Here is a 5,847-nt window from a genome sequence, read left to right on the forward strand (position 1 = left end):
CAAAAGTCACTCAAGTACAAGAGAGAGAGCAAGCCGAGACCGCTCAAACTCGAGCACATTGGGTTGCTGAACTCGCCAAATGCCAATCTCGGAGGGAAACCCTCGAGGAGATCTATGCTCGAGGTTTCGATCTTACGGAAGAGATAAAAAAGGCTAAAGAGCTTGAAGCCAATGCTGGAGTCCTGGCTTCCGATGATGACGATGATGATGATGATGAGAGCAAGAGTGGGTCTGAGAGCGGGGAGGAGCTCGATGGTGAAGAGACTGCTCTCGGAGATAATGAGGAACCTTAGGGTTTTTTATTTTTGATTTTTTGTGTAGGGTCCTGATCGGACTTTGTAAATACTCATATATATGAAAATCTTTTCCTTTCCAGATTTGTCTTTATTTCATTTTCTGCCTTGTGAAAATTTTGTTTCATTCATGCCTTATGAAAGTTTTCATAAGTTCAAGGCGTTAGGCGATTTGATCGAAGTCGGACCTTATAGTCTTTATAACCGAGTGGGTGTTTGCTCGAACTTGAATTAAAAGTAGCCCTTAGGCTTAATAGTCGAGTGTGTTTGCTCGAACTCAAAGTAATGTATCCCGTAGGCTTTATGGTCAAGTGAGTGTTTTTTCAAACTCGAAGTAAGAGTAGCCCTTAGGCTTAATAGTCGAGCGAGTGTTTGCTTGAACTCGAAGTAATGTAGCCCACAAGCTTTATGATCGAGTGAGTGTTTGCTCGAACTCGAAGTAAGTGTAGCCCTTAGTCTTAATCATAGAGTGAGTGTTTGCTTGAACTCGAAATGATGTAGCCCGTAGGCTTTATGGCCGAGTGAGTGTTTTTTCGAACTCGAAGTAAGATTAGCCCTTAGGCTTAATAGTCGAGCGAGTGTTTTCTCGAACTCGAAGTAATGTAGCCCATAGGCTTTATGGTCGAGTGAGTGTTTGCTCGAACTCGAAGTAATAGTAGTCCTTAGGCTTAATAGTCGAGTGAATGTATGCTCTAACTCGATGTAATGTAGCCCGTAGACTTTATGGTCAAGTGAGTATTTTTTCGAACTCGAAGTAAGAGTAGCCCTTAGGCTTAATAGTCGAGCGAGTGTTTGCTCGTACTCAACGTAATGTAGCCCGTAGGATTTATGATCTAGTGAGTGTTTTCTCGAACTCGAAGTAAGAGTAGCCCTTAGGCTTAATAGTCGAGTGATTGTTTTTTCGAACTCGAAGTAAGAGTAGCCCTTAGGCTTAATAGTCGATCGAGTGTTTGCTCGAACTCGAAGTAATGTAGCCGTAAGATTTATGGTCGAGTGAGTGTTTGCTCGAACTCGAAGTAAGAGTAGCCCTTAGGCTTAATAGTCGAGTGAGTGTTTGCTCGAACTCGAAGTAATGCATCCCGTAAGATTTATGGTCGAGTGAATGTTTTTTTCTCGAACTCGAAGTGATGTGGACCTTAGGCTTTGTGGTCGAGTGAGTATTTGCTCGAACTCAATGTAATGTAGCCCGTAGGATTTATGGCCGAGTGAGTATTTGCTAGAACTCGAAGTAATGTAGTCCGCACGCTTTATGGTCGAGTGAGTGTTTTCTCAAACTTGAAGTAAGAGTAGCCCTTAGGCTTAATAGTCGAGCGAGTGTTTGCTCGAATTCAAAGTAGTGTAGCCCATAGGCTTTATGGTCGAGTGAGTGTTTGCTCGAACTCGAAGTAAGAGTAGCCCTTAGGCTTAATAGTCGAGTGAGAGTTTGCTCGAACTCGAAGTAAGAGTAGCCCTTAGGCTTAATAGTCGAGTGAGAGTTTGCTCGAACTCGAAGTAATGTAGCCCGTAGGCTTTATGATCGAGTGTGTTTTCTCGAACCCGAAGTAAGAGTAGCCCTTAGGCTTAATAGTCGAGTGGGTGTTGTTTGGTCGAACTCGAAGTAATAGTATCCCTTAGGGTTAATAGTCAAGTGAGTGTTTGCTCGAACTCGAAGTAATGTAGCTCGTAGGCTTTATGGTCGAGTGAATGGTTTTTGATCGAACTCGAAGTAATGTGTCCCTTAGGCTTAATGGTCGAGTGAGTGTTTGCTCGAACTCGAAGTAAGAGTAGTCCTTAGGCTTAATAGTCGAGTGAGTGTTTGCTCGAACTCGAATTAATGCAGCCCTTAGGCTTTATGGAGCTTGATCTCATTGATTTTTCAGTTGGCAGTCCTCGATTTATGAGGTTAATTTTTCAAACTCCTCCAGTCATGGTCGGCCCTTAAGCCTGTTTGAACATGAAGTAGAAAGAATTTTCTGAGATATGAGACTAAGGTAAAGAAGAAGTTTCTCTTTATAAATCATTATACATGTGTTCATGTTTTGTGCCAGGGCTTGAGCAAAACTACGCGGGCATGGTTCGTTTGACCATTTGGCCCTTACACGTTTTCCTAACGATACCCCGTTTGACATGAAGTAACTTTCTTGTATCGAACTTGATTTATTCGATGGCAATGCCCCCCAGTATTCGAGGTTGATTGTAAAGAGGCCTCAGATACTGTTGAATTGTTCTAAGTTAGCACGATCAATGGTTTCCTCATTAAAAACCTTGCTGAAAAACCCATTTGGGATAAAACTGGTCTAAGGGAAAAAGAGTGCAACGCTTGCTTTTAGGCCTAATGACTTCGGGTTGAATAATCCATCCATGTTCTTGGTCGAAATTCTGCAAGGGTTAGTTTCGAAATATAAATGAACATGGGAGGTTCGGACCTTAACAGTAGTATCATTTTAGGTGCGACACGTTCTAATTGCTTGGTAGTTATTTGTCGTTTATCGCACCGAGCTTGTAGGACCCTTTTCTGACAATTTCGAGAACCTGATATGGTCCTTCCCAGTTCGAACCCAGTTTCCCTTCATTTGGATTTTGGGTGTTGAGGGTGACTTTCCTTAGCACTAAGTCCCCGATTTTAAAATGGCAAAGATTGGTTCTTCGATTATAGTATCTTTCGATCTGCTATTTTTGGGCGGCCAATAGGACGAGAGCTGCTTCTCATTTTTTGTCCAATAATTCCAAGCTCGTTTTTATTGTTTTGTTATTCGACTCATTTGTTACATACGGAAATCTGACGCTAAGTTCTCCGACCTCAACCGGGATAAGAGTTTCGGCGCCATAAACCAACGAGAGTAGTGTTGCTCCGTTACTAAATTTTGATGTTGTGCAGTACGCCCATAGGACTTCGGGTTGTATTTCTCTCCATTTTCCTTTACCATTGGTCAACCTTTTTAAAGATTTTGGATGATGGTTTTGTTGGTCGATTCGGCCTGTCCGTTCCCGCTGGGATGATAATGTGTTGATAGGACCCTTTTGATTTTGTGGTCTTCGAGAAACTTAGTCACTTTGCTGCCGATGAATTGGTTTCCATTATCACATACAATCTCTAATGGCATCCTGAACCGATATATGATGTGGTCCAAAATGAAGTCTATCACTTCCTTTTCTCTAACTTTCTCGAAAGCATGTGCTTTAACCCATTTAGAGAAATAATCAGTCATAAACAAAATAAACTGAGCCTTACCTGGGGCCGATGGGAGAGGGACGACATTGTCCATCCCCCATTTCATGAAAGGCCATGGAGATAGGACCGAATGGAGAAATTCCCCGGGTTGACGAATCATGGGTGCAAGTCTTTGGCATTTGTCGCATTTTTGAACGAACTCCTTTGCATCCTTGTTCATATCGGTCCAATAATACCTTGCTCTCATTATTTTGTGGACCAACGAATCGACACCTGAATGATTTCCATAAGCGCCTTTGTGAATTTTACGTAAGATGTAATCGGTGTCGCCTGGTCCCAAACATATTGCCAATGGACCATCGAACGTCCTCCTAAATAGCGTTCCATCTTGGGACAAGGTGAACTGTGCTGCCTTTGTGTGCAGAGCCCTCGATTCTTTTGGATCTGACGGAAACTTCCCGTTCTTTAAGTACTCTATGTATTTGTTTCTCCAATCCCAGGTTAAACTCATGGAGTTTATCTCCGTGTGGCCTTCTTCGATTACTGATTTCATGAGTTGTACGACAGTCCCCGAGTTGAGTTCGTCATTCTTGACCGACGAACCTAAGATTGCAAGGGTGTCAACCTCAGTGTTCTGATCTCGAAGTATATGTTGGAAAGTCCATTCCTTAAATCTATATAAAGTCACTTGTAATTTATCCAAGTACCTCTGCATTCGTTCTTCTCGGACTTCAAAAGTCTCGTTAACTTGATTTACCACGAGGAGGGAGTAGCATTTAGCCTCCACGACCTCCCAAACTTCTAGCTAGTTCGAGACCTGAATTCATGGCCTCATACTCGGATTCATTGTTAGTCAATTTTGTAGTTTTAATAGACTGTCTAACTACATTAACTATGGGTGATTTTAGTACGATGCCTAGTCCGGACCCTTTGCGTCCGAGGTGCCGTCCGTAAAGAGGGTCCAGACTCCCAGAGTTGTACCCGATTTCATCAGTAATTCCTTTTCAATCTCGGGTACGAAGGCCGGCGTAAAGTCAGCCATGAAGTTCGCTAAGATTTGAGATTTGATTGCGGTTCGAGGTCGATACTCGATGTCGTACCCGCCGATATCTATGGCCCATTTGGTCGATCGACCTGAAAGCTCAGGTTTGTGTTAAATATTTCGTAGAGGATTAATTGTTACAGCATGTATCATATGGCATTGGAAATATGGTTTTAGTTTTCTAAAGGCACTTATTAAAGCATGCGCTAATTTTTCTAAGTGTTGATATCTAGTTTCGGCCTCACCTAAAGTTCGGCTGACATAATAAATAGGGAATTGCTGTAATGACCCGGCCGATCATTTTGAAAGTAATAGCCCTGATCCCCTATTTACTGTTTCCCCCATACCTTTTTCTGCTTATGTGACTTACCAGGAGGTTTTAGTTTTGGTTTGGGAGTGTTTTGAGACACTTAGTCCCTAAAACGGGAGCTTAAGTCTTAGAATTTTGACCATAGTTGGAACTGTATGAAGACGACTCCGAAATTGAGATCCGTCTGTTCCGTTAGCTCCGTTAGGTGATTTTGGACTTGGGGGCGTGTCCGGATTGTGTTTTGGAGGTCCGTAGCTCTTTTAGGCTTGAATTGGCGAAAGTCGAATTTTTGGACTGATAGTGAAAATTTTGATATCGGGGTCGGAATCCGATTCCGGAAGTTGGAGTAGGTCCATAATATCGAATATGACTTACATGAAAAATTTGGGGTCAATCGGACATGGTTTGATAGGTTTCGACATCGGTTGTAGAATTTTGAAGTTTCAAGTTCTTTAAGTTTGAATTGGAGGGTGATTCATGATTTTAGCATTGTTTAATATGATTTGAGGGCTCGACTAACTTTGTATGGTGTTTTAGGATTGGTTGGAATGTTTGGTCGAGGTCCCGGGGGCCTTGGGTGAGTTTCGAATGTTTAACGGATCACTTTTGGACACTTTAAGATAGCAGATTTTCGGTGTTCTGTTGTAGGCATTTTCTTTATCGCGTTTGCGTAAGGCATCTGGGAAGGGCAGCTGAATTACTCTTCGCGTTCGCAATGTCGTTCTCGCATACGCGAAGGTGTGGAACCTCGAAGTTACGTATTCGCGACATCGTCCTCGCATTAGCGAAAAGGAACGTGAGGCATGCGAGATTTCATGCTTCGCGTTTGCGATGGAGATCCCGCATTCGCGAAGCACTGAGGTACTTGGTCTACACGTTAGCGATGGAGGTCCCGTGTTCGCGTAGAGGTATTGGAAAACTGGGTCCCCATGCTCTTTTGCCTACGCGTTCGCGACATTGGTCCCGCGTTCGCAAAGGGTCAAGCTGAGTGGTCTTCGCGTTCGCGATTGATGATTTTTTGGCCGAAGTAAATTGTGCTTCACGAACGCGA

Source organism: Nicotiana tomentosiformis, chromosome 2, assembly GCF_000390325.3.
Source record: "Nicotiana tomentosiformis chromosome 2, ASM39032v3, whole genome shotgun sequence".
NCBI lineage: Eukaryota > Viridiplantae > Streptophyta > Magnoliopsida > Solanales > Solanaceae > Nicotiana > Nicotiana tomentosiformis.